Here is a 21999-nt window from a genome sequence, read left to right as displayed (position 1 = left end):
AAACCAATGTTCATACTACTTGTAGGCACAGAAACTGTATAATCTCTCTAAGTTCTGGCTAAATGTTGCACTGGTGGAGACATCAAAAAATAAAAGCTAAAGACAAAGACCATCCAAGCACTGAAGCTCGACTAAACAGTACTAGCTCACAATTAAATAAAACAATTCAGCATATAACCCCAATTATCCACACATCTGGAAAGATATAAGAAAACTTTAGATAATTGGAGAAGTCTGCTGGCAGGCCTATAAATTCCCTGATCCCAAACACAGAGTTCAAACTTGCTAACAGCCTCTCCTGCTAGGCTGCCAAGGCTCAGTGAAGGGAGTTGCATTTGACTCTGGAGTGCATGTTTTGTAAGGAGGATGAAATTCTGATGTAATGACTTGAGCTCATATACTCCTCTATGTTCACGTGGGACAAGTCCAGTCTTATGTTCTGGACTATGCCATGAAAAAATGATTTTCTTCCTACAGATTCTTAACATCCTGAAAATCAGGAATTTGAAGAGGTCAGGAAATGAGAGAGTTTAGGAAAGCAAGAGGGTGCCAACATATTACAGCCAAAATTATAGTGTTATTTAAGTTGTTTTTTTCTGACACAGACTCCAGTGGAACTGAGATTCCATTCCTGGATATCACTACCATAACTGATTAACTACAGATAGATTTCCAGATTTGTCAGATACCCACTCACATCGAACACACTGTTATGCATATGATCCCTATTTCCATGTGGTATCTACTGTCCTTAGAGTACTCTATGTGCCCGCATTTTTACAAGACTCCTTCAGCCTATGAAGCTTTGCCTGTTCAATTTGATATGGATGGAACTGGATGGCAGAGGAGTGAAGGAAAGCAAAGCCCAAAGGTCAAAAACAAAACCTAAGGAAAGATTGTTCTATCAGTCCCTCAGCAAGCCCACGAGTTGCCATCCGGTTTTTAGCAGACTGCTTAGCACCTCCTAAGACAGATGGCTGCAAAAGTGTTTGGTTAGACTTAAAGTTTTCTTTAAAGTATAGCCAGTCTCAAGCATGAACTTTCTGTTCTGTTTGGTAAATGTCCTCTGTGTTTCAAAAAATCCAGGCTTCTTCTAAGGAACAGAATTCTGCAAGCAAATGTTTTTCCCCTCATGAAGAAAAGCCAGGGCTTTAGTGTTCCTCAGGTAGTATCCAGAATTGATTTAACCTTAAGCCTCCCTTGCTCTGTCTGAATGATAACTTTTGATTTTCACTTGAGAAGTAAAAAAAAGAAAAAAAGAAAAAAGAAACAAAATGTGATTGAGTGCTTGATAGTTATGTAGGTTATTTCATACCACTATATTAGGATGTGACTTTTAATCCTTATGATTTTATTGTATTAAAATACAAGGATGACAAGTTGCCATATGCACTGAAGATTCAGTAAATGAAATACCAGTGCATGCTGCTCTGTGCCACTCAGTGATGTAAATGTTGAGCACAAAATTCTCCCCTTCACATGATGAAGATGCAATCCCTCTGTGTTGATACAGTTATGGTGCAGCTGAGGAGACAGGCTGTGTATAACATTTGGGATTGAGGAACTTAGAGAAGGCTGCTGAACTGTGTTGGGAATAAATGGGCTGGTAATGTTTAGCTCAGAAGTAGAAGCGGGAGGCTAAAATCCCTATAACTCCTTCCTAAATTTTCTTGTCCAGTAAAGGTACATCAGCCTGCAAGACCTCAAACATGAGAAAATGAAGAATAAATTAATATCATATTACCTAGGTTTGCTCTTAAACGCTCCTGAGATCAGCACCAGACAACTGCCATATCCTTTCCCAAAAGAGCAGCAGACTTCAGCAAATCTATAACGTAGAACTTAACTCTCTGTTCCTTTCCCACAATTTTTTTATCTTAAAGTGACTGAAAGCCATAAACTATGCCTGAAGAATGTGATCTTAGTAAGAGTTCAAAGAATTTAATAGAATTTTCAAGAATCTGAATCTGAAAAATTACAAGAATATTTTTCCATCCTCTTGCTATATTCTTGCTATTTTTGTAGTCCTGAAGTTAATAGAAACAACCCACTTGATGTATTCATTGTGAAGCTCACACTCAGTACACTTGGGTACAATTAATACTCAGAATTACCACTGCCAGAAGACACATATCAAATAATAAAGAACAGTATGTGCAAGATGTGATGTCTCTGCTTGCACAGAAACTTCTTCACTGGATTGAGCCATTCCTGCTGTCTCTGAGGAGAGATGAAATTTAACCTGTGCCAAATACCAGAGAGGACTACTTTAGCTTTTTAAGGTGAATATCAAATACATCTTAAGATGCAGACTGTCTGAATCAAACCAGAAGCAATGATCTTTTTCTTCCTGCATGTCTGGATCACTGTCAGTGTTAAGTGAATTAAATGCATAATTTATTAAATGGTCTCTCTGAGCACTGAAATCTGTCAGAACTTAAACAGATTCAGTTTGCCATCATTATTTTATAAGGAGAGGTTAATTTTAATTATTTTCTTCCTTTTTCTCTTCAATGCTGTCCACAGGATAATTTTTACAGCCATTCTTCAACTGTTCTTTTATAAGGGGAAACTGAAGTGTGTTTTATTCCCAGGACACAAGATCCAGGTTTTACCAGTCCTACCTCATAAGCACTTGAGGCAAGAACTCCCAAACATTTTGTGAGTGTCCTGTATTGATTATCTTATTGGTAAATGGCTATGTGCTGAAGGATGAGGTTCAGAATTTATCCCAAATCCTTACTCTATCCAATTCTCAAAATCAAATGATAGTGCTACTCCAAGTCAAAAAAGGAAAGTTCAGAGGAAAAACTCTTGCAAAGCTGTAGGTTTCACACTAAGCGCTACTGACACTGACAGTGACAGCATTCAAGAAAATCTGAAGATGGTACAATGCACTGAGCCACAAATCGTTTTGATGTAAACAACCCTTCCAGGAGACAAGTACTGCTCTTACTGTTAGCAAGAACATTAAGATAAATATTTATTGCTGGTTTTAACTTCTCTGAGATTACTTTGGTCTTGCTGTCATGTAGGTAGTCTTTCTTTCCCAGAGAGGACTCCCTGTACCTTTGGCATGTGTCTTGGTTTGAGACAAATTTGGAGGAAACGTCTGAAATGAACATCCCCTCTAATAGAAGGCAGACTTCAGCAGCCCCTTCTCCACCAGGTTCAGAAAGAAATTCCTTGAAGGAAGTGAAAAAAACTATTTATTTAACAAGCAAAGTGCACGCAGGCACGGAAAAAAGAATGAATAATGTAAATGTAAAATAATAAAATCTCTCACTGTGAAGAAGACCTAGGAAGATTCAGAGCTCTTTGTAGGTGTGGTTCTGCCCTCTCCAGAGCTGGGGTGTGGCATGGGCCCCTCTGGGCCACGGTGTAGGGCCTCCCGGTGATGTTCTGGTGTTGCTGAACACCAGAAGAAAAGAAGAAGCCAAAGTTCCAAGGCCAAATTTTCTCGCCTCAGCTAGCAGGCTAGCTAAAAAGCAAAGAATTTAGCTCTCTGTCTCTCTCCTGAGAAACAGAGCCAAAGACTGGGTAAAGCAGGAAGGTGTTTTCCTCGGCTCTGTAGCAGCCAGGAGTGCAGGGGAGTGTGTGTGTCCTTGAACACAAAACCGCTCTGAAGAATTCACCTGGCTTCTCTCACCCCTCTCCTGAAACAGCTTAAAGACACAGGAAGGCACAGGATTCATGTCTGGCACAGGGCAGACAGTAGGGAATACAGTATCATACAGTCATCCCAGGACAGCATGCTGGGGTCACCTGGCAAGAGAAAAAGAGGGAGGAACACTAATTCACTCAGTGGGGACACCCAGGAGAGCTGACACTGCCTTCCCTTGCTGAAATCCATCTTCCTCCTGTTGGTCTTTTGCCACCTCATCTGTTAGAAAGCAAAATTATGAGCTCAGATCATTCACCTATTTTCGAATGTCTTAAAGAAAGAAATATATTTTTGATGTTTAATACAGATGGTGAAAACAGGCAGCTGGTTTGAAATTGTCTTAAGGTTCTTGTGCAAGTTCTAGATTTAAAGGGTATACACACACCCGTAGACCATTCTTTCTAAAGAACAAGAGGATCCCATACACATTTCAAGATAAAACTATTCTATATATGAAAAATGTATGTGAAGAGGAAACATAAATGTGAAAATATTTGGTGTAAAGTTGGTAGATTGCAGAGCTCAGTGTTCCTCAGCACATTTTAAAGAAAAAGTCTTAAAGGTGGAAAGAACAAAGAGCAGAGGAAGGAAGACTGAGGGCTGAGGAAGGTGCCTTCAGAGGCTATGTCTTTCTTTCTTCCTTTAGGCTTCTATATGACCTTCTTCCATCATCTGCAACACTTCTAACCATACTTATTAGTTGGACAGAGACAGTTCTACAGAGTGGGCAAAAAATGTACCTTGTAACATCTACTTGCTCCTCTGAAGCTCTGTAAATCCCTCTAAGGACAGCCCCTCACCCCCAACTTCACAGATGAAGAAATTAATCTTGAAGGTGAGTAGTTTTTATGACTGAAGCCACATTACCTTTCTTTGCCATTTAGAAGAGATACATATTCTGCTCCTGTTGCAAAAACCCTGCCTTTAATGTTTCGTTCTTCTTAATATGATGAGAACAAAATTTTAGTTTTTTTACCATATTGTTATCATATTAAAAAAAAATCTCTACTACCATTTTTTGGTTTTTTTTTTTTTTTTCCCCCAAAGAGATGCAACTCTCTTCTCCTACACTCCTGCCCCCTTATAAACACCAAGACACTATCTGGCATTTTGCTGAGAGGGAGCTTTTCTTTCTTCCAAGGGTAGGAGGAAAGCAGAGTTATGGGATTTCTTTTTATGTTGTTAAAACCAGAAATATAATGAACTTTGGAAAAACCTAACAACCTTCACACTTGAAGATGAAAGCATTTTAGCCTTATAACAGATTGACAATTATATAGAAAGAGTAAAACAATATCACCAGGTTATATTTAATTGGCTAACATGTAGTATGCATGCATAAATAGTAAATAAACAAAAAAATGTATTGATATGAAGTGATTTTTTATTTAGGCAAATCGTAACTATTTAGATCCTGTTTAATTTCTCTACAGAGGATAGCATCATATTTTCTGATCCTGTAGATCAAATTGAAGAAATTTATTTTCAATAGACAAATAAATAACACCTGACCAACAAAGTACATGTAATAGCTCCTACAAACAAATAGCCATACAAAATATAACATTTATACTGGACCCAGTCCTATCTCAATAAGAGTGGAAAATTTTTTTTTTTTTTGTGATAAGCATTTTTATGTCATTAGGCATACAACTCTACCACCATCTTCACATTTATGCTCTAGATGCAGGCAAATGCTCTTACAGTGCTTAATTAGAATCACAGCTGTAAAGTGATGGACTATCCAAAAGTACAATTACTCTTAGAGCTAGAGGCTACTGTAGCCCATAAAATTTGCATCCAGGCTCTGTAGCTATTAATGAAGCTCCTGATTACCCATATTCTGCATTTTTTTTTGTGAGAAGCTGACTGCAGCAGGAATCACATCTTAGCATCTCTCTTTTGCTCGTTCATCCTATTCCAAAGTTCCTTCCTTCTACCCCCTCCACTCCTGTCAGTTTGCAAAACACAAAGCCTATTGCAGTTTTGTTCAAACAAGTTCAACCATCTTTTCAGACATAGTGTTACCATGTGTCTTGAGGTGACTTTATGATGTGTATCCCATGTTGCTGCCCTATGCCCAGAAATTAATTTTGTGCCTTTCTATGCCTCTAAACTGAGCCTGAGAGGGGGAAGGAAAAACTGAGCAAAACTTTTTCAAAGCAGTTTGCAGCTTGTTCAAGGTCACACAGAGATAGTAGTTTGTTTTTTTTTTCCAGCGAGGAAGCACCCGGCTTGCTGCTTTCCAGTCAATTTTTGGCCAGTTGTTTGGTTTCTTTTTCTCCGGAGAAAGACTGAGAGTTGAACCTTTTTTTTCCTTCCCTGGAATTTCGGATTTTCTCCCTTTTCTGCTGGACTGCTTCAACAGCAGAGCACATTGGGAGGACTTTCCACTGAGCGCAGAGGGCCTGGCCCTGGGCCAAGCCCCAGCTCCAAGGAGAGCTAAGGGAAGACTCTAACACTTTCCAGGTTTTTCCTCCACAGCGAAAGATTTTATTATTTAGCATTATTTTCCTTTCCTGTGTAAATAAATAGTTTTATCTCTTTCACTTTCCTTCAAGGAAAATTTATTTTTCCTGAACCTGATGGGAGAGGGGTGGTTGTACCTTCCCTCAGAGGATATATTTCTAAATTTGGCCAAACCGGAATACCATGATAATTGTCTGATATCATTATGGAAATGCAAATGCTATTATTCATTACTACTAAGAGCGTCTTGTTGAACATGAGTAACTTTTGTTACTTTTCAGTTTGAAAAAGTTATTCACAACACGGTTTAAATATTAGCAGTCTACTTCCAAGAATAATGGGAGTATCAAATTAAAAATGAACCCTCTCTACCAGCTTAATTAAGCAAATCATGCTTGCTGATTTTCTTCTCCACTTCAGAGGAGACCACAGTTGTCTTGCTTATTTCACTGCTAGCAGCTATCCTTACATATCCCGAATAGTACTACTTCAGTGAGATTGTCTCCAGCATACCACACCGTGCTCTGATATCAGGTCCATCACATAACACAATACAGCACAACATAATTCAACTACATTTACTGATTCTTTAGTAATTGCAGATGTATGAGTATAGATACTATTACTGCCCATCTGTTACCACGTTGGTCACATGCCTGCCCTCTCCACTTTAGATGCACAGCCCTGCACTGCCAAACTTGAGTGATACTTGCAATCACTTGCTTCTGTTAAATCAAACATCTAGAGCAATGCTGCTGAAACCACTGAGAAAAAGGAAACACCATGGCAGTTTCCTTTGACTATGACTTTTTTAACTTTTAATTATTTTAAGCTTAACAGAAAGGTTTAATTATTGCTAGCTCCCTGCCCATCTGCAGGACTGCTTTTGCTACCCATTTATATAGCATTGCTGAGGCAACTGTAATTCTTCACCTAGGAAAGTTATGTATGTTTAGTTTCTCTTTGTGCAAATAAACAGTAGAAAACAAGAAACCGACTCACTGAAGCCCTATGCAAGTCACATGTATTAGTGTCCCCTGCATGACTTTAAGGTAGTGTCAAAAGAGAGATCTTTCCATCTCCAGAAGGAACATTTCTGCGTGTATTAGGATGACCTAGTAAATCTCCTCTCCCTGCAGACCATCTGATTCTTCCTATTAACTTCCCATTTATTTATAACGTTGACTAACAAAAGTTTTCTTGTGGATGTTTTCCATGACAAAGACACTGATTAAGAACATGAGAGGATGGATCAAGCAGCATATGCTTATAGTCGTTTAGAAGATACCAACTGAAGGCAGCAAAACCATGGTTGAGTGGGGCAAACTTTATTCTGAAAATTCTGTGAATGTAACAGAGCACTAAGTCAATCATAGCCTTTGAAAGAATGGTACAATTTCCCAGATATCATATCTTATGTTACTATTACATTGAAAAATTTTGCATCATTAACTATAGACAACATAGACAAGAAAATTTAGTATTAATCGTGGCAGACATCTGTAGAAAATGAAATTTGAAATACAAAGCATTAAATTTTATATTAATCATGGCAGATATCTGTAGAAAATGAAATTTGAAATGCCAAGCATTATCCTAAGAAATCTGCTCAAGAAGCCCTCCAAACAAGAAATAGTACTTTACTGCACAATTTCTATGAGGGATAAAATAGTAATTAGTCCGCCCTATTGTCACATAGCCGAAAATCTGAAAAATTAGCCATCAGCAATTGAAGTAATTATTAACAAAAACAATTAATGTAGTCTCCTACAAATGATCCCCTGAACTTCCTGTGGTATTACCATTAGATGTACACTGACAACCTGAAAAACTGTATTAAATGAAGACAAAAAATTGTCACATTACATGGTAAAATTACAGAGTAACTGAATCTCCATCCAGTGGACCAGTTTAGCTGTTTTAATCACATTTAAATAAATTAATGAGATTTTCACTGTCAGTCAGTGTTTCTATAAAAAGAGTCAGAAAGAATTACAAGAAACTACAAAATTCAGACAGTTATGTATTTCAAAAGCACAATAATTCAAAACATCTATTTTTGGAGTGTGAAGTGGTTATCTTCTATGTAATACGAATTCCATAATTAAAAATGAAGATATTACACAATTAATTCTCCTTTACATTTTTCTTGCTAATGTGTTTATTTAGCCCAACAAAAACATTTTTGATGTTTAAAAAACTGAATAATAAAAAAAAAATTAAAAATCGGTGTATACCCTTTAAGATACAGCAATGAATTTCAACATCAAGTAAAGCAATAATACTGGAATGAATTTTAATAGACATTGATCCAATAAACAGCAGCATTCTGTGTTCTGGATGCAGTGCCACAACTGCAAAATCAAGGACTAGATGTGAAATATGCTTTTAAGTTTCCACATATTAAACCTATGGAATGCTCCTCAGAGATACCAGAATATGAAGCTGTGCCTAGTGAAATCTGAACTTCAAATAGGAATTGAGCCATTTCAATGCTCAGAGCTCTAAGGCAGCACCACAGTCTATCAATTTTCAACTCAGAAAACTAAATGCCTGCTCCAATCTAAGAAAATACTGAAATAAATTCAAAGCAGCAATTTTGTAATTGAGATAAAATATACTGATTATCACTCTAAGCTGTCATTTAGCAGCTTAACATACATGGTCAAGATTTAGTAGAGTTCTTTCCTGACAGTCCATAATCACATAGAGGAATTTTTTTCTGGCAAGGAAGCTCCTATCCTTGGGCTGTTTCTGCTGCTGTTGGGTGGTTTCTGCTATTCTGTTCTCTCTCTGTTTTTGCATAACACCCAACAGACACTATCTGAACCACCGTTACCTAGTCTTCAGAAATAATCAAGGAAAAAAGAACAAAGAGGGGTGGGGAAGGGCAGGGGAAGGGTCATATGTTTCAATCTGTTTTCTCTTCAGACTTTTAAACCATCCCATTGTGGTGCCAGAGAAATATCAATGCCAACAGTGAGGAAAGCAACACAAGAATGAGACAAGGGAATAATAAACCACTCTTTTTCAGCAACATCCCAGTACTGTGAAAGTACACCAGAGAACGTTCAAGTACCAAGAGGGACATAAAGAGTAAGTGTTAAGAACTCTTTCATGTTAATTCCATGCTTTCAGTATTTCATTTTGCCATATTTTGTTGTATATTTCTTTAATTTTTAATCACCAGACTGCCATATCTTTGGATTGGTAATTTAATTTCAAATAATCACAGTCTTAAAAACATAAAATTATCTATATTACTGTTTAATTACTTCATGCTAAGTAAATTTTAAGTACTCTGAGTATCAAGACACAAGTACAACTGGCTTGAAGATCTTGTATTATAGTGCTTTATATGAAGCTAGATATGTCAATACTTCATTTTCCCTACTATCTGATTGACATGACATACAAAGGAGAAAAAATTTCATAGTAAATAAGATGAAGCAATTGCCTTTTAAGAAAACAGTGAACAAGCTATGACTCTTCAGCTTGCCAGGACTTGAGAGGGGCACAACCAGGGTTTACTGACTCTTACAGTGGAAAGTCAAACACACAGCTTTTATTTATCCCATCCTTACAAAACCAAAGTACATGGTGCCTGACAAACTGGTTGAAGATTGCTTAAAGAAAGGGAAGAATGTACCACTCTACACAGCAGACACAGAATGACTGAAACGTGGAGCTGCAGAAGGCCCTGATTGAAAGCTGTATTTTCACGCTCAGAAGAGGATCTGTCCAACAGAACTGGCAGGTGAAATCAACAAGTGTTAATACTGGGAGAAGACTGGCCCACAGCAAGTGGCCGAGTTCACCTGCCTTCCCCTCTTCCCTTTTGAATATCTTCTCCTACCATCACTAGGAGAGAGGTGGTGCAGGAGAGCATTTAGGGACTTCCAGCTTGTCATGGTCCCATCCTTAGAAGGCAAAGCTCTGGGGTGAAAGGAGCACTGCTCTGACAAATCACAAAAATCCAGCCTTCTCATCTTGTCTGCAGTGCTTGCCACAGCATTGAATTACTCTTTAATTGTTAGTTTTCCATAATGCTTGAATTATTTTAGATGTGACAGAGCAAAGGAAAAGATTGCTTTATTTATTTTTATGTCAAAGAGAAAATTTAAACTTTTCATTGCAAAGTTGAGAGCACATCTGCATGATTTGTTTCCTATTTGCATTAATTTAAATAATTTTCTACTTTCATTCAGTGATAAGACAATTATACAGACTGATAAATTATGGACTGTTATAACTCTGTTTTTCACTGCAGCACCATGCCCTGAACCGATATTCTCCTCCACTGCTTTAAGATAAGATAGGTCCTTCTAAAATACAAACCTAGAATACTATTTCTGTTTTCAGACAGATACAATTTACTTATCTTTCAAAGTTGATATATATTCTTGTACAGTACTATTCATTCACCAGTGGTTTTCTCGTAGACCGTGATAAGATGGAAAATATTTATAAGTTTACAGAATTGATCTGCCTATTTATATATGTGCGACTTTTTAATGAAAAATTGTCTGTATTTGTTTTGTGGGACAGCATAGGCTGTTATATTACAGAGTGGAGTACTTTAAAATTACAGATACCTGTCCACTACTAAATTTAAAATGCCATTGAAGAAATTGATTTGGTAAAACTCCCAGATGAGTTAGTAGGTAATCCTAGTTGTTAAAAGAAAGTATTTTCTCCTTCTAATTTTTCTCCTAGGAGTGATTCAATAAGCATTCAAAGATAATGTGTAAGATCCATTCTGATCCAAACGCATTCTTCCAAATTCCTTCCATCTACAAACACAGAGGTGTCAAATCTTCTTTCCACAGGATACTTTTCTTGGTCTTCCACAAATACTCAGAAATGGTAATGCTGTTTTCTATAGGCATGTTTGTTATTTTTCTCAGTTAGAATAACTGATTTTATTTTTTTTAAAGCCAGGTATTTGTCAAAGGTTAGCAGAATACAGAAAGTTTAAAGTGTTACAAAAAAATCTTCTTAGAAGGATTCTAATACTTTTTTACCACTTAGTTTGTCTACAAAATTCTTAACAACTTAGCAACCTGACCATAGGGACTGAAACAGGGTGCTTTACTGCAGAAGTCACACCTATAAATGTGTTTTATTCTGACAAAAAAAGATGAGGAAAGGTGAAAGAATTTGTTTCATCATGTTTTTCCTCTAAGTCCTAATGCTTAAAATATCTTCCTAAGGAGAACACAGCTAAATTTTTGTTTCTTAGAAGGAGTACTGCACATTGATTGTCTGTATCTTTTTCAATTTACAATATATTACAAAAGTGAGAATTCTGAAACATGACTTATGTTCATTGCAACAATAGAACATGTTTTTGTGCAGTAATTGCCTCGTTTGACAATAATTTAAATCTTTAATGCAATTTCATAAGGAACATTTGGCTCAGCAATATGAATGTAGACCAGACAGAATAACCAGTAGTAGAGCAGGAACTTATTCCCCAGTAATATTTCTAAGGACAATCTATTTCCAAATCTGCATTAACTCAAGGACTCTACCATAGGTTAAGAATTATTTCTGTAGCTAATCCTTGACACTGTTTTAGAGAGTACACTTCTTGCATGAGTTGCAACATGCAAATTTCTATGAAACCATAGAAACCATGACAATCAAACTGTGTCATAAATAGTACTCATGAGATGGATGTCATCACCATAAATGATAGCTGAACATTTGAACCTTCTTTCTGTATATATTTTCTTTTCCCCCGTCTTTGTTCTGCAGTGAATTGTAGTGTTCAAGAAAATAAGCTGGGAAACCATGAAGCTCAAAGATAGTCTAGAAGATATAACTGAAGCAGACCGTATTCTTTTACATAAGGTTAACTGATATAGAAAAATCTATCTCCCTTGCTCTATGTCCCAAGAAAACAACACCAATAGCTGCATAGTAGAAATGGAGGCATTCATATCTGTCTTGAATCTCCTTAGTCTGCAGGAGAGGGTGAAGGTAAGAAGGGAAAGGAGGGAATGGGGAGGGAAAGGAGAGAGCAACATACAGCACAACACAATATAAAGAAAAAAACAATGAAACAAAAATATACTAGCAAGTTCAGCAACATGACTGACTATACAGCAGATGTGCTGATTCAACTGCACTTGTTTTAAACAAAATTAAAAAATAAAATTGCCAAAAGACACTAAATTATAATCCCACATGTTTAAAAAAATCACGGAAAACAGGTTTATTACCACCACTATCACAGTTTAATAATATGCTTAAAGATGTCCAAAATATTTATATACAAACATCAAAATAAAGTAGGGCTTTTTATCAACTAATTACCAACAAAATTGCCTCAAACCCCTGCAGACTTTTGGTTCCTTCTGAATAATTAAAAAAATACATGCTAGTAATCTGACACAGTTAATGGCATAAAAATAAATATGTTCAAAATTTTATAACATTTTTCTGAATATTTCAATAAAACTAAGAGCACTGACTTCTGATGTACCAGCCTAAGTCTGTTCTTGCTGAGCTCTAAAGGCAAGTATTTGATATCCATCAATGTAGTGATTCTGATTATCAAAGAAATTTAAAACACCCTAAAGGAGATCAGAAGAACTACTGTCAATGGCATTTCTTTAAACTTGTATTGATGTAACAGGATTAATAAGTAATCCTTGGGGATATGATCACACCAGCCATCTTTCACAAAAAAGTATCTTACATGACGCAATAAGCATGTATCTAACACCATCTGAGAGGACTGAAGTGCCCATTACTGTCAATTTTCTTCCACCTCTCCTGCCCAAATCACAAAACTAATTTCTAAGAAATTATTGGTAAAATACAGTCTCCTGCAATGACAGTCTTTCTCCCATGAAATTATATGAGTATGTCAGAAAACAGCATCCTGCATGCTTGAATGTTTGACGCCAGGAGCAATCCATGCCTTCACTGCTGTCTTCTGATTCACAAAGCTGTGTCAGTTCACATCCTGTGATAAATTTCACTTGTAAATCTATGGCTGAATACACAACATGTTTTGTATGATTGGTTTACATTTCCCCATCATCCTCTTGCTGTAGGGATCTCTGTGAAAACTCCTTTCTCCATCAGAGGACTGAAATATTTCATTGCAATCAGTGCAGGTGCCTGAAGGCACCAAGAGGCCTTAATTGTCCAGACCTGCCTCACCAGCGACCCTCATTCGTGCACCCATTCCCTTGGATCTGGGGACATCTAGACCAGGACTGAGCCAGGTGCACTTCTCAGAGGTACAACTCTTCCCAGTCCTGCTCCTGGCTGTTCCTTCACTGTCATTAGGATTTCCCAGACTAACTTCTGGTCTGACTTGCTACCTCACCTTTTTCTGGATTGCTGACTGCTGGATGGTCCTTCCTGTCCAGCAGTGAGGATTCACTCCCAGATTCCCCACTCCTGTGGACCAGCCCCAAAACCCATATTGGAGCAACATGGAGGTAGCTGTCCCTCCAGTAAATACAGTCTTATTACCCATCTCATTAATGTGACCTTTCTTGATTTTGAGATCCTTATTCACTGTTACATGTGAAAAAAACCCAAAAAACCAAAAACCTTTCAGGAAAAGAAAGAAAAATATACATTATTTTTGAAGTCTTTGATTTGTTAAAATGAGCTTTTCATCCTCACTTTACATAAAATATTGATGACAGTATATGAAAGCAAAATACGATCTTTAAGCTCTTTGAAATTGCAAAAGAGATTTTAAGTTATTTTTACATAAATCCAAAATGAAAAGGAATTGTAAGTTATTAGTGACCTTGTGCAAATGTGCATTAAAAGGCTTTCGTGCAAACTGCATAGAAATTACAAAGAATTATATCATCTTAGAACTTTTATATGTGAGCATGTTTATGGATAGCTTAAGAATGTCTATATTCTACCTTCCAATTTTGTGATGAATAGAATTCTAGTAAAAGAAAGAAAATGCTATTAATATTTGCTAAACTTGAAAACTGTTCATGTCCTATTTTCCCTCATTGCAAGTATTTAATGTCACCTTTAGCCAAAACTAGTAAAGACAATATAGTCTATGTAAAGATATAGAATGAATCAAATTTAATTCTTAATAAAACCCACTAATTTTTGTATGTAAAATTGTAGGAGAAGGGAAAATATGAATAAAATTGTTGAAGCTTTGTGTCATTGTACTCTGTACAAATACTTCTAAAACCCCTGTATGGTTATCTGGGTACTTTTGTTGAAAGCAGAAGGCTGGGATCAATCTTTAGAAGACTGTCTTCAACTTCACAGGGCAATTTCTCAGCGCAATCAGACTCTCAGTGAACTTCCTGCTGTGATTAGGGAAAAACAGACAATAGCACATAGTAAAACTTTGATATCTGCAGAAAAAAGAACATGGAGTAAGTAGGCAAGAGATACATCATATGAAAAATGAATGCACTTTGATGCTTACATTATTTTAGGACAGAAGTGAAGCATATTCCCTGTCTCTATCAACTAATGAAGGAATACATCTAAGACTCTAGAAAGATATGATGTTTTACGGTCTACTTATGTTTCCACAGATGTTCTAAATACCATAGGGCTTTTTATATAAACATGCATGCTTAGTATGCCAGGGATTGTAAAAATGTGGTAAGATTTAATTAGCATTTAAAAACATCCAGACTATTATTTGAACCATATTTTGTGGTAATAGTAAGGGACATCTCTGAAAGCATAGACAGCAACTAGGTACCTAGTTACTATTTATTGCCTTTGCAGATATAAAGAGTATTCTAGGGGACTGAAAAAAGAACATCACCCTGATATGCTGAAAAGTTTCAATTAAGTGATATCCATTACCATCCTATCACACTCTAGTAAGTTTATTGGTCTTCAATCAGAATTTCAGTAATAATTCTTTGGAATCTCAACTGAGAATGAGAGAAATGTAGATGGTCAAAAGTGCCTGAAAAAACAGATTACTATTTCTCAGGTCATGTAATAGTTTCATGCTTAAAAAACTCAAACAACAATTCTGAATGAAGCCACCACAGGTAACTGAACCTTTGAACAGAGAGCTTTGACTGGAACTCAGGCCGAAAATAGAAGTATATGAGCTTTGGAAGAAGGAGCAGGAAAATGAGGAGAACTACAAGGATGTCATGAGGTTATGCAGGGATAAAACTAAATACATAGATGCCTAAAGGCCCTAAATAAAATTTAAAAAAATGTCTAAATTCTTTAAATACATCAGCAACAAAAGGACAGTTAAGGACAATCGTCATTCTTTAACAGATGCAGAGGGAAATGTAATGACAAAAGATGAGGAAAAGTCTGCCTTCTTTCCCTCAGTTTTAAATGTAAAATAGTTGTTCTTGGAGTACCCAGTCCCCTGAGCTAAAAGACAGGAACAGGGAGCAGAATGAAGCCTCCGTAATCCAGGGGGAAATGATCAGCTACACCACTTAGACATATACAGTGTGTTTCAGTCTAAAGGGCTGGGTGGAATCCACCCGAGGGTACTCAGGAAGCTGGCGGAAGTACTCGCTGAGCCACTTCCCATCATATACCATCAGTCTTGTCTAAATGGGGAGGTTCCAGTGGACTGGAGATTGGCCAGTGTGATGCCCATGCATAAGAAGGGTCAAAAGAAGGGTCAAAGGAGGATCTGGAGAGCTACAGGCCTGTCAGCCTGACCTCGGTTCCAGGGAAGATTATGAGCGAGATCATCTAGAGTGTCATCACATGGCATGTGCAGGACAACCAGGGAATAAGGCCCAGCCAGCACAAGTTTATGAAAAGCAGGTCCTGCTTGACCAATCTGGTGTCTTTCTGTGACAAAGTGACTGGATTAGTGGATGATGGAAAGACCACGGATGTTTTTCGCCTGAACTTAAGCAAAACCTCTGACACTGTTTCCTACAATGTTCTGGCGAAACTGGTTTCTCATGGCTTGTATGGGTATACATTTCACTGGGAAAAAAATTTACTGGATGGCTGGGCCTGAAGTGTGGTTGTGAATGTAGTTAAGTCCAGTTGGCAGCTGGTCAAAATAGGTGTTCCCCAGGGCTTGGGTAAGGGGATAGGTCTTTTTAATATCTTTACCAATTATCTGGATAAGGGAATTGAGTTCATCCCAAGTCAATTTGCAGATGACACCAAGCTGAGCTGGAGTGTAAATATGTTGGAGAACAGGAAGGCTCTATACAGGCTAAATTGATGGATTGAGGCTTATTGTATGAGGTTCAACTAGGGCACATGCTAGGATCCTGTACTTGGATCACAACAACTCCAGGCAGCACTACAGTCTAGGGGAAGGGTAGCTGGAAAACAACCCAGTGGAAAAGGACCTGGGGGTGCTGGTCGACAGACAGCTGAACATGGTCCAGCATGTGCTCAGGTGGCCAAGAAGGCCAGTGGCATCCTGGACTGTATCAGCAATAGTGTGGCCCGCAGGACCAGGGAAGTGATTGTCCCCAGTACTTGGCACTGGTGAGGCCACACCTCAAGTCCTGTGTCCAGTTTTGGGCTTCCCACTCCAAGAAGGACATTGAGGTGCTGGAGTGTGTCCAGAGAAGGGCAGCAAATCTGATGAAGGGTGTAGAGCACAGGTGTTATGAGGAGCTGCTGAGGGAACTGGAGTTGTTTAGCCTGGAGAAAAGGAGGCTCAAGAGGAAACCTTATCTCTCTCTGGAACTACCAAAAAGGAGGATGTAGCCAGGTGGGGGATGGTCACTTCTTCCACGTAGCAAGTGATAGGACAAGAGGAAACATCCTCAAATTGCATTGGGGGAGGGTTAGATTAGATATTAGGAAAAAAAAAAATTCTTCAAAAGGGTTGTCAGGCATCGGAACAGGCTGTCAAGGGAAATGGTTGAGTCACCATCCCTGGAGGTATTTGAAAGATTTTTAAATGATGCACTTGGGGACATGGTTTAGTGGTGGACTTGATCGTGCTCAGTTAACAACTGTGCTCAGTGACCTTAAAGGTCTTTTCCAATCTGAACAGCTCTATGAAAAAGCAGAAGAGAGTGGAAACAAAAGTCCTCTTAACCACTCTTTTTTTCTTTGACCTCCAAATTTTTACTGCCTTTAAAACCATACTTTCCTTTCATTTTTAGAATTGTTGAGTAGTTTCTACAAGATCTTTCCCATACCACCTCTAAGAAAAAGTTGAGAATCAAAGCATGATTTGTTCTGCAAAGTTCTGAATTCTCTAAGTCCTTACCTTAGTCATAGCACTATAAAGCCTAAGAGGTTCTTTCAATTTTTCGTCTCCATAGCTTCAAACATCAAAATGACAGTGTAGTGCAGCAGTGAATGATCAGCAAGAGAACTTAACGTTCCAAAGTCAAGCTGACCAGTAAGTGTCAGAAATAACTTGTGCAGTCATGCTGTCATTACCATAAATAGTATCTTTATCACACATTAATGGAAAAGCTACAAGATAAACCAGTTAAACACTCTGGAAAACAGGACAATATTTTCAAATACTAGATACAGATAATCATAAAAAATGCAGGTTGCAACGGACCTCATAAAATTCAACATCTCCACTCCAGCTCAAAGCAACATAAAATGATCACAATTGTTAAGAGAAATGGGGAAAACATAGCATTTAAACTTACACCTTGAAAATGCTATGTTCCACTAAAGTAAAATAATAGAAATGTAAAATTCATCTTAGGATGAATCAGGAAATAAAACTCATATCTTTATCTTATTAACTGGTTAACCATGAGTGTAAAAGCAGAGAGTGCACTGCACTCTTCATCTTCAGCAGAACTAAACACAGAGAGTGGATCTGAGTCTTCCTTGGAGTATCAGAGCCAGCCAAACAAAGAAAGACAATCCCATTGGAAATAAGTTTTTGTTGTACTGTTTATATTTAGGCATGATTCCCAGCACAGGCTGCTTTTGATTTCTGATATAGTATCAATTGCTGGGTAACTTAAATGAAGTTAAAACATTGTTACACTCAATGGGTAGTTTATTAATGGATATATATTCCTCACTAATTGACAATATTAAAATGCGATGTGACTAACAACGCTTAAAAGACATTCCAGTCTTAACTGGAGGTTTTGAGGCAGCTAATGCTTCAGTTTCTTATGTCTCTATTCATTAGATGTCTGAAACATGTCAAGTGCTAAGACACTGTTTCTCTTGCTGGTATCCTTCCAACCTCATTACAACTTATTGAAGAATTGTTTTCTGTTACTTGATAATGCACTTTAAAACAGCATCAAAAGTAAGTTAGAATTCCTGTTTTTTATGCAAAATTTCGAAGAAGTTCAGGGGGAAAAAATATTTTTTTTAGAAAAAAGGTTTTAGATTATAAACATTTATCAAGCACTATTTGCATTCCTCAGTATAATGATAATCAGAACACAGAAACTTTCCAGAGATTTGTTTCTTGAAAATATCTCCAATCCCAACTGCATGCAAAATCAGAGTAAAATTGGAGTGTTGACCATTCCCTGTGGCCCAAACTGTAGTTGGGAAAATAAGAGGTAAAAACCCCAACCACTACCAACAAAAAAAACCTCACCCAAGAGCACCTTGAAATTTTAATTGTGTGTTAGCAACAGTAGAAATTAAAAATACAAAACTTAAAATACATTTTTATTTTCTAGCAAATGAACAATTATCACTTACAGTATAAACTTCCTAGTTGCAAATTTATACCACAATTATGCTTTGAAGAGAACAACATAAAAGCAATATTTGCAAGCAAATTAAAATGAATAGAACATGTAATTTTTTAGTTCGAAATTAGTCTCTAGACAATGTTTCTACATAAAAATGGTTGAAGATTTTGTTGCTATTTTATTTAATGCAGAAGACTAAGCGAGCTGCTTGTTATTATTCTTGATTAAAACCTTCTTTAAGTGATTACATAAAAGAGGGTCACTTTCACTGTAGGACAGACATATGCATTTCTAGTTGAGTGTTGGGGTCCCTCCCCCGCCGTGTAGCCCTGGGAGAGGGGCCCTGAGGGCACAGATACGGGGTTTCCCTGCCCCTGCTCAGCCTCGTTCCCATTGGTTGGTTTGTGTTCCCTGCGCGGGCAGAAGGACCCTTGGTCCCGTGACTGGAACAGTTCCTCGGCAGAGCTCCGGCCATGCGGCTGGAGAAATAAACATCTCTGAAACAGCTATCAAGAATCTGTCTGTCCATATATATTTCCTTTCCACGGGACGCCTGGTTTGGTATATGCATGTTGCAGTATCCCCACTGCAACAGTTGAGGATTACAACTAATTTGTTATTGAGCAGAAGTATCAAAATACAGTTAATCACTCCAAAGACATTTACATGAAGAAGTACACAAGCCTTTTAGTTTTTGATATGAAATGGTTAAATAAATAGGCAAATCCAGAGACACTTGGTCCTGACCAATTTATTATGATGCACTTGCACAATGTCCCTTATCATCAGGAGATAGTCAAGGTCTAAAAAATGTCGTTACCACAAGTGGTCCTTCTGCAAAACTACATCACTGTCTTGTTGCTTAAAGCACAATGTCTTATCATGCCCAAATTCCTGTATCCAGGAAACAGGAATAAAACTATCTCAAATTACACATACATTGTGATTATAAAGCACTTTGAGGTCTATAAATCAGAACCATTTTCTACAGCAATTTAGCAATAGAGTGGTTATGGCAAGGAAACAACGTGGATATTCAGGCCAATGAAACCCACAAGCGTTATAAAAAGGAAATAGTCAGCTTTTGAGAGTTTGCAGCTTCATTTACAGACTGCATGCTACATTCTTAATTAAGTTCTAAGCCCTCCTGCTTGGAGGGTACAGTAGCAACAGCTACAAATACTGGCGACATTAGAAAGTGGAATAGAAACAGACTACAGAGGGAAGCTATCAGTGTTGTGGACCCTATAACCACAACGTACATTTTTCATGGCATCTACTTCTAATCTCATCCTGTAATGAAGTACCACATAACAGCTACAAAATATGGGGCCATGTGCTTCCAGGGAACATCTTCCAGTTTATTCTTCTCTAGAGGGGAATAATGTTGAAATTGCTCAGTGATGCAAAGCAAAAAGTGACAGTTCTTAAAGACAGACCTGCTTCAAACACATTCCCACAGACATTTTGCAAATAAACAGCAGGTGTAATTTCAGATTGAACATATGTAAACCTCTTAAATTTCAGAGTGATTTTCTTTAACCCTTACAAAAATGTACAGAATGGTAAGAATGGTAAGAATGGTGCCTTCCTTGACTGACTTCTGAAGGTCTTTAAATGGAGCTTAAATCTGTGAAAAGTAACCTGATGTCTACCTTGAAAAAATTATCTAAAATTAGAGAGAACTGAATTCTGGTATTTACTTAAGAACAAAAAAATTCCCTCTCTAAGAAAAGATCAAGGGTTACCAACCCATCAGTATACATATACTTAAATTTAGACATCTGAGACTGAAATGATGAAATGTTATTTCAGCTACTGCATCTAGCCTCGTTGAAGATTTGCAGTTTTTCTACTCTTCCCCTGAGAAGAATAATATAATAAGTAAACAGTGTCAATTTATTTAATGAGTCCTGGAGAAAGATTAAGAAATATTAAGAATTATCTTCCTATATTGTGCTTCAGACATTAATAGATGTAACTGGGTTTTCACAAAAACTGAACATGCGAGTATTGCCTAAGATCAAAAATGCCTACATATATGTCTATATACTTTTATGACTTTTTTTTTCCAATGACAAGTTAAAAACTACATTAGAATTCAAGACTCAATTAAAAAATTAAGTCCTCTACACAACATGAAATTCTTATTTATTTAGCACATACCTTTTGCTCTTTATAAGCTAACCTCAAAAGAAGAATGCAGAAACTGGGATGGTATGCTCGTTATGCATGTCAGAGGAGATCAAAGAAGATTCAGTGGAAGATAACCATTTGAAAGATGAATTCCAAATTCTCCAGAATTCTTAGAAGCAGAAGAATAAGTCACAGAGAATTTCAGTTCATATCTGGTTTCCAGTTTCTGAATCATTCAGTTTTGTCAACAGTAACTTTGGAGGCATTTTCGCTTGCCACAGTTACACAGTGTTGCATCTATATATTTTGGCTGGTCAATAATTAAAAAAAACCACAACCTATCCAACTATGCAAACTTCTTGTTTTCACTGCAATTATACATAAATATAAAACCCTCTGCACTCTCATATCAGGTTATTTTCACAGTTTTTTGTGAAAAATAGGCATTTTCACAAGTGAAACAGTGCCATCTTGTGTATTGTGGACCTTTTCGCTTGTCAAAGTAGAAATATTATTTTTCCCAGGGGACATTCAGATATTTTTAATTTTCCCCTGAGAAAGATACCAAGTCCCATAGATAAAGTTTGAAATTTACTGTTGAAAATAGTTGTTCAAGTTGTTCAGCAAGCCACATTAAAATCATATCTTTCATTGAAGCAAGCAAAATGAAAGCCAGTTTTCAAATAAAACACCAAAGGGAAGTTAGATTCAGTTCTTCACAAACACATTTTAATCATATAATTTATTAGACTGCAGCCTCCCTACATAATGGTTTAGATTCAGTTTTAATTAACAGCTTTTAATTTTTATAGGATGGAACCCCATTTATTTTTTGTCTCTGAGTACCTATGTAACTCCTTATCATACAATTTAAAAAGTATTGATGACCATAATTTAAAGGAGAAACATAGCCAAAAAAATTTTATTTTCGGTTTATAGATACTACTCTAAAGTCTTATTGCTGTAGACAACTGGTAATATTTAATTGGTATTATAACATTCATATATCATATAAAAATGAGCAAGTAAGAACTTTAATTAATGGTTCACATTTGCATTCATTTGAATGCCAAAAAACCGCAAACCCCACAAACAAGCCCACAAAGAAAA

The 21999-nt window shown here is 37.0% G+C and overlaps 1 protein-coding gene and 1 long non-coding RNA gene across 12 annotated transcripts in view; one reads left to right on the top strand and one right to left on the bottom strand.

The window, feature by feature from the left end:
- CDH18 (cadherin 18) overlaps window positions 1-21999 on the bottom strand; it is a 522886-nt gene that overhangs the window by 264883 nt on the left and 236004 nt on the right. The window lies entirely within an intron of this gene.
- Window positions 1377-21999, top strand: part of LOC125329451 — a 51200-nt gene continuing 30577 nt past the window's right edge. The window contains exons 1-4 of one of the 4 annotated variants that reach the window (XR_007205153.1): window positions 1377-2661; window positions 4311-4499; window positions 9065-9229; window positions 20937-21604. This is a non-coding gene — a long non-coding RNA (uncharacterized LOC125329451). Of the gene's footprint in view, window positions 2662-4310; window positions 4500-9064; window positions 9230-13200; window positions 14295-20936; window positions 21605-21999 lie in introns of those variants that run through there. The other 3 variants (XR_007205154.1, XR_007205156.1, XR_007205150.1) reach the window with 3 other exon arrangements.

Source organism: Corvus hawaiiensis, chromosome 1 (genome assembly GCF_020740725.1).
Source record: "Corvus hawaiiensis isolate bCorHaw1 chromosome 1, bCorHaw1.pri.cur, whole genome shotgun sequence".
Lineage (NCBI taxonomy): Eukaryota > Metazoa > Chordata > Aves > Passeriformes > Corvidae > Corvus > Corvus hawaiiensis.
This window is presented reverse-complemented; position numbering and strand designations above follow the sequence as displayed.